The sequence below is a fragment of the Penaeus chinensis genome, chromosome 39 (genome assembly GCF_019202785.1).
Source record: "Penaeus chinensis breed Huanghai No. 1 chromosome 39, ASM1920278v2, whole genome shotgun sequence".
In the NCBI taxonomy this organism is placed as follows: Eukaryota; Metazoa; Arthropoda; class Malacostraca; order Decapoda; family Penaeidae; genus Penaeus; species Penaeus chinensis.
The window spans coordinates 23,756,871-23,764,370 of NC_061857.1; the positions used below are offsets into that span (position 1 = coordinate 23,756,871).

The 7,500-nt window shown below is 30.4% G+C and overlaps 2 protein-coding genes across 10 annotated transcripts in view; one reads left to right on the plus strand and one right to left on the minus strand.

Moving 5' to 3' along the window:
• LOC125046930 (8-oxo-dGDP phosphatase NUDT18-like) overlaps positions 1-2,572 on the plus strand; it is a 44,237-nt gene extending 41,665 nt beyond the window's left edge. Inside the window, exon 8 of the mRNA XM_047644966.1 lies at positions 1-2,572. This exon is cut by the window's left edge and continues 445 nt beyond it. The gene's annotated coding sequence lies outside the window, so the exon portion shown is untranslated.
• Positions 2,573-5,019: 2,447 nt separating this feature from the next.
• The window catches only part of LOC125046929 (nucleoside diphosphate phosphatase ENTPD5-like), a 39,935-nt gene continuing 37,454 nt past the window's right edge, over positions 5,020-7,500 (minus strand). For all 9 annotated transcript variants that reach the window (XM_047644959.1, XM_047644960.1, XM_047644963.1 and 6 more), the window contains one exon: positions 5,020-7,500. This exon is cut by the window's right edge and continues 327 nt beyond it. The gene's annotated coding sequence lies outside the window, so the exon portion shown is untranslated.

Here is a 7,500-nt window from a genome sequence, read left to right on the forward strand (position 1 = left end):
ATGTAAAGTTCTGTAGTTGTCTAAAAATAATAAGAAAGGAAAGGATTGAGGAAGGGCAACGTGCTGTACCTCCAGAAACTTCCTGAGGCTGCAGAATATTTCCAATGTCCAGTATTTATTGTAATTAAATATATTTAAGCATTAAAAAAAAAAAAAAAAGTGACTGTGTGACTAGAGTGAAATCTAGACAAGGTCACAAGGGCACGTACTTGAAAAAAGCAGGCTATTTTAATACATCTTTGCTTCGACAGTATTTCTTGTCATCTATAAATCACACCCAAAACACCTTTTTTTTTAGTCTAGACTTCCTAGCACCAGCACCATTTTATTTTATTCATATTTTTATTTTTTATTTTTTTTATGGTTCAAGATTGACCTAAGAAGACAAGAAGTCATTTCAGGTTTTTGTTTGTTTGTTATATAATTGATGAACATTTCAACACACATGTTAACAATGATAATCATTTTGTGGTTAAAGATAATATTATAAGACTACTTCATTTTACAACATATCTTCAGTTAAAAACTCACCTTTTTGAGAAATATTTTTTATTAGTAGAATCTTTTTATAATGTTATAAGAATATTTTATTTCATGACTTTTCCTCTGTTAAAACTCACCTTTTAGGAAGATGTTTTGATTAGTAAAATCTACTTTCTAGTAGAAGCTAGTTATTGAAGTTTTAAACATAGCAAAGAATGTTTATGATTAGTTATGAAAGCAAAATTGTTTGAGCCTTTTCATGCAAAATGAAGATGATGTCTTTAAATGTCCTTGTTTACTTTCAGCTTTTGGGAATCGTGTGCCTAAGTTGAAGTCAAGTAAGGGACGCTAGTGGAAGCCGGGACCAGCTAATGTGTCCAGTTAGATCACATCTGGGTGTAACATGTGATTCATTGCTTAGATATTTGCCATTCTCCATTGCTTTACCTTTTTTTCTTACTAAAAAAATATTTTCTTTTTTTAGTATTTAATTAGTATTTAAAGCCTGTTAGGGTAAAGAAGTTACTTTAATTTGAATGATTTATATATTTTTGAGTACCTAATTATTGTTTTATTCTTTTTTATCTTTTATTTAAATCTAAAACTAGTTTTGCTTTGAAGTTTAAGATGTAGCAGTGAACTGCAATGGAGTTTTGGTAGTATCAAAGTGATTTATGCATATACCTGTTAGATACAATAAGCCAGTATTGCCATTACCAATATGAAACTTAATTGTTAAATCTGTCTATTTATTCAAGTGCACTAAGTTTACTATCTTGATGAAATTTTAAATAATCTTAAAATGCTTACTTTATGAGTTCTTCACATAAGTCTACCTTCCATACTCAGCCTGTTTTCTCCATATATAATAAGTATGGAGTTTTTTCCATTTAATTTTATTGTTTATTCTTATACCTGACTCTTAATACTTTTAAGAAATGAACTTCAACTGGCATTTTAACAGGTTCTCTTGCACACTATCGCATCTGGTCTTTGCTCTTACTTTCATATAAGACCGTTTGACATTTCATACTGGCTTCGGGTTGTATCATTATTTCCCTTACTTGACTTCTCTCAAAGGAAAAAGGGGGTTTCTTTTTCAGGAGTTAAATGAAAATATGCTGTCTCACTTTTTTTTTTTCAAACTTGATTTTTTGTTTCTTATCTTTTTTTTATGTATGTCTCTCTGGAGTACATGTGGCATCTAGAGCATGAATTTACAGAAGTGTCTAAATTTCTAGTGTATTTTCCAGGGATTTTGCTGGGGTCAATTTTGTGAATTCTCAGAGCACTTCACAGAATTTCATTACTTTCCGTGTTCATCTTGCTTACCAAGTTTATTTTATTTCTTACTTGGTTTGGTTTTCTTACAAAGGTATGATACATTGTGGTAAGAGTGGTATCACAGATGGTTATTGGGTAGTGGATTTGATCTTCAGTGATAATAATTGGTCTTGAAAGTCACTGTGTGAATTTTGTTTACAGTTTCATATCTCTTTTTCATCACCTTAAGGCATGCTGTCCTTGTTATCTTTGCTCTTCAGTAAAATACTGAAAAATGTTTGTTAAGATGAATTTTTGTTATTTCCTCTTTTAATAACTGTATTTAGACCTGTTGTATCTATGCATCCTCTTCCATGGAAACAATTTACCAGCATTGGATAAAGTATCTGTTCATGTATATGCATGTGCATATGCATATTTGAATGTATATGTATATTTATATGCATATATATCTTTAATAGGCCTACTAACTTAGATTAATGGTAAGGAAAGAATTTGGTACAACATAACTGTAGTAAAAGATTGGACATGATAATATGTATAGGTTGCTGTCAGTCCCATGGAATGTTATATAACTGTTCATGTATATTATTAAGACTTAAGTTTTCTGTAGACTTCTTAGATACTGTTTCCATTTTTATAATAATTTATATATTTTTCAGTTTCTTTTTTTGATGTTTCACTTCATTTTTAAAAATCAAATAAAGTTTATTTTTATATCTTTACTGAATTACATAGTATATACTATATGGTAACTTTTATCTAAAAAAATGTGATTTATGATTAAAAATATTTTTTTTCATCATCTGTTATTTATTTAGCCTTAGTGTTATTAGTATTAGAAAAAAAACTAAATATATGTATACATGCACTGTACAGCATGTGTGTATGTATAACACAAAGAAAGAATATGTGAAATCTGTATCCCAGTACTATGTGTCAAAATGGAAAAGATGTGTGTGATGGAGATAGCAAATTATTTAGGTCTGCTAGATTTATCATGAATAAAATCTGTGACAGAGTTTCTGGAATTTTCATCAGGTAATGTTCACAGAATTAGCTTAGAAAATGTTTGCTAGAAGAAACTGGTTTATATATTTGTAAAGATATATTGCCTACTGATTGTGTCTTTGTTGACTAAGTGCTTATGGAGTGATGTATGTGTAAACAAAAATTACCTGGCACCAATGGACTGTCGATGAGGATGGCTTTTACATGCATACCATGTCCATTGTGATTTTGGTTTTTTATTGTGTATACATATAGATGGCTCCTATCTACCTCACTTGTTTCCCCTTTTCCTTGAGCTTCAAAAATAGTTTTTTATTGCTATTACTATTTTTCTTAACCTATATTAAAGTCTATAATGTCAATAACAGTGATAACAGTATTGATATTAATAGTACTAGAAAAAAAGCAAAGCTTGAGGAAAGAGGAAATAGGTGAGGTCACATAAGCTACTTACTGACTCATGCAGACTTGTGGAACCATCTATGTGTAGAGATAGGTCACAGAACAAAATTACTGCATTGGGTTGACATATGTTTAGAAATATTTTACTTTGGAATGAATATGGTATTATTGCATATCCTCCTTGCAACAGTGTGGCACGGGTGAGTGAAAGATGTTGCTTCTCTATTTTTCTTTTATTCTTCATTACACTTTAAGACACCTCTACAAGAGTAAGGGACAACGCTGGTCACTAACACTTAGAATGTCAGTTTTTCTGCTCAACACAACAGTCTTTCAAGTGGCTAATGCGGTATAGCTCAAGGAAGACGGCCTGAGGTTGGCTGGGTTGTGATACGCTTTGCATGCTTGGAAAACAGTCTCTAAAATTCTGTGTGTGAGTGTGTAGTGTCCATCCATCTCCCTGATTTGTCTCTCTCACACCTCTTTTCCCATGAAATGCTGCTGCACTTCGTATTGTGCAAGCAGGATTCACAGAAGGATATATGGATATTTCCATTTAACAAATATGGCTATTCAAAAGATAATAACAACTTAACAAGGATTATTCAACAAATAATTAGTAGTTAGGTAAATGACATTAGTTGTGGTCATTGGTACCTTTTTTACATTAATAGTGAACTCAGATCTCCTGTATTTATTTGTAAAAGAGACTTAAAGAGCAAAACAAACTTTCAGGGATGCTTGCAATGTTTCACTAAATGTCTAATCTAACAATGGATCAATTTGGCCATTGTAAACTCCATGCAGCTCACTTTGTGTTGTTAACTAAAGGCCGACAATCAGAAATTGTACACATATATGTTAATTAGGTTGACACTAACAAAGTTCTGTGTGTTTTATAGTGTATAATTCATTGGTGCAGTAAGAAAATATCCTAAAACTGAGAATATTGAATATTAGAAAAAAGAGAAATTGCAATACTTTTTCTACAGCTTTATATGGTATGCAAGTCTATAGACAAATTATTTCATCAAAATAAGCCTTAGTTTTGTAGTTATAAGGTTGAACCTGCCCCCCACTCATAGTCTGCGTCAGTACTATGTAAATATGAATAAAGATTATTCTCCATATTCAGAGACATAAAAATAAAAGAGCCAAAAGTCATGATGTTACTTAAGGTTTACTATACAGGAGTTAGTGTTAGTGAAAACTTTAGGTCTCAGGCTATGGCTTAGAATGGTATAAATAAGCTTGTAATCCAATAAATATATTTTTTAATTTGGTTAGATACCATCCTAAACCTTGAAAATTAAGGTTTATTGAGTAATAAATGGTCTGGGGCAAGTAGGTTCATTGGGGTTTTGTAAGTGGTAAATATATGAAAAAAAAAGAAAGGAAAGAAAATATAATATAAATAAGGGTGTCAGTAATATAACCTGCCATTCATTATGGTAACCAGATCTTTAAGATTTAGTGAACAGGTTTGCTGAATGTGATCATCTCCCTTATGATAAGGATGCTGAGTCCCACATCAAAACAATAGCAAGAATACAAAAAAAAAAAAAAAAAGCATAGGAGCCCTTTCCAATTTATTCAAGTCTTTTGTTGGTCAAAAATTGCATCCTATTATGCTTCCTAATTATGTTTTTTCCAGCCGTCTTCCCATTCTTTTCATTTACTTTGATGTTGGCTTTCTACCTTTCTTACATCCATTTTTATTTGTACATACCCATCATGAGGTTTATTATTCTTTAGCTTTTACTTTTCCTTCCATAAAACATTTCTCCAATTTTCCTTATTTAAGTGTATTTGAAAGATACTGGAAAACCAAACAACAAATATTCATGGACAATTTATTTGATAACTTAACAAAGTGAACATTACTGTCATCCAGATTCCAATAACAAGTAAATTCAACACAATAACCTCACTAAACCAGAAGATACCATAGCAGGAAATGATAAACTTTAACATGTTGCTATTTTCATTAAAGTTGATCATAACATATTAGCAGTTTTTTAGAATTTATTTTTGATTTCTTTTTTTTTCTTGGTTTGTTTCAAGCTAATGACTGATGTTTATCAGTGTTTCTGGTTTTATTTATCTAAACGAAATATTAACACGGCAGTACACTAACCTTTACAAAAAAAGAATTCCTTATAGTTTCTCTAAGCTTAAACTTAAATTCGGTTCAACAAAATTTATTATAAATTATGGTTAATATGTCTGGAAATATATATCTGAGATATGAAACACAATAAATAAAGTACCTGAACAATAAATGAAGAGTTTGAATTCATATTGAGAAATAACTGACAACAAAAAATATATGTATTAGATAGGCAAAAAAAAAAAAAAAAAAAAGTATTTGAACTTTTGAACTTCAACATTTTTCTATCATTCCTATTGTGGAAAATTATTATAAACTCTTCTTCTAAAATCTTAACTTAAGGTCTGGCCTCTAGTTAAATGGTACCTAGATATACAAATCAAGTTTTCAATTTTCGTACTATCTTAAAAAGCAAAAGCAAGTAATCAAGGTACAAAAGTTTAAAATATCAATATTCTTGTATTTGAATATATCTATAATGGTAAGACTTTAATGTGTATGGCAATTGGATAACTTTCATTTACTCACTTGTTCTCTCTCTTCTCTCTCTCATTCAACACAAACATTCACCATTACCTGTGTCCCGTGCAAAGCTGCGCTCTTAGATTTTACGCACATTAGCACCATCAAAAATTGCAGCGTGTGTATATATACATACTTTGTATGTATGTGTATATTAGTATTACATGTGATATACATACATATATTTATATATATACACACATGCAACCACACACAGTCCTCTTGACAAAACTTATCTATTCTGATGTTATTTACTAAACAATATCAATACTGATTATTATAATAAAAAGGAACGTAAAAGAGTAACTTACCTAAATCAAAATTAGTTAGGACATTTGATCTTGCCAAAACATGCATCACCAGTATCACAATCATTATTTATACTACTTGGATGGCATTTAGAAAGTTTTTGAACTCCCATGTTATATACACAACAAATATCATAAAATGCTTTGGAACAAACACATGGAATATCCTCTTTTAAATCAATACATTCACTCCTTCCAACATTTTGCGAGCATTTCTTATCACAAAATATAACATAAATATCTGCATGGTAGTGTATACAAACACATCACTTTAACAATGCTTGGTAACCCAAAAATATAATACAATACTTGTACAACTGAGCTAAGGCTTGCACTTTTCTCATTTTCATTTTAAGTTCAGTAGCCACAGCAACAAGAATACAATGAAAACTTCAACAATATAACCAACAGCAATTCATCCTAAATATCTTTGATAGCAACAAGTCTCAACACAGCATTCAACAAATAATTTTCACAAGTCCAACATCTTCACTGGAGGGCCTTTTGTAGTTTTTCATGGAACAATTTCTACTTATACTGAGCTATATGTTTCAGATACAACCACATATAAAGGTGGTGATTTAAAACATTAAAAAGAATATGACAGACAATTTACCTGCATGTACTTTGAAAACATATTTCCCAACTCTTAACTGCACACAATTTCTTTTTTAATATATAAATTTCTCAACCATACACAAACATCATTTTATCCACATTATTGCTCCTGTGTAATGCATAATTTCTTCATCCTAAGATCTAATTAAAGGTTATATAAGATTATTGCATGAAGTATATACCAAAATAAGCTTAAAAAAAGTCACAAGTCATTTTCATAATAACCTAAAAGTACTGTCTCACATGAAGGCATTTCTAAAAATCGTCACATCTCTCAGTAGTATCAAATAAAATAATTAGTTTTAAGATAACAATTATATAGTAGCCCAGGCACTACATGTTCCTTGCACCTTAGATATTAAAAAAAAAAAAAAAAAAAAAAAAAAAAAAAAAGTACATGCTCAGCAAATAGAGCTTCCTACACAGTGATCCCATGAATGTCTTATGGAAACGAATCTATCTCCTGAGAATATTGACAAAATATTACTTTCAGCTTCGTACAGCCTAACCTGAGAAGCATAACAGTAGGCTCTTCTTAGCACACAAGATGTCCAACATTCACATTCCGTTGAAATCTATTTTACGACAGCACTTTACCTTAAAATATTCCCATACTTGCAATACATTACAATTCTAATTCTTTTTTTTACTTCTCATAAAATATATCCAGAAACATACTAATTGTTCACATACAATGTATGTGAACATATTGTGGATTACAGACATCAGCACAAATAATTATGCATCCAAACAGGCATTTAC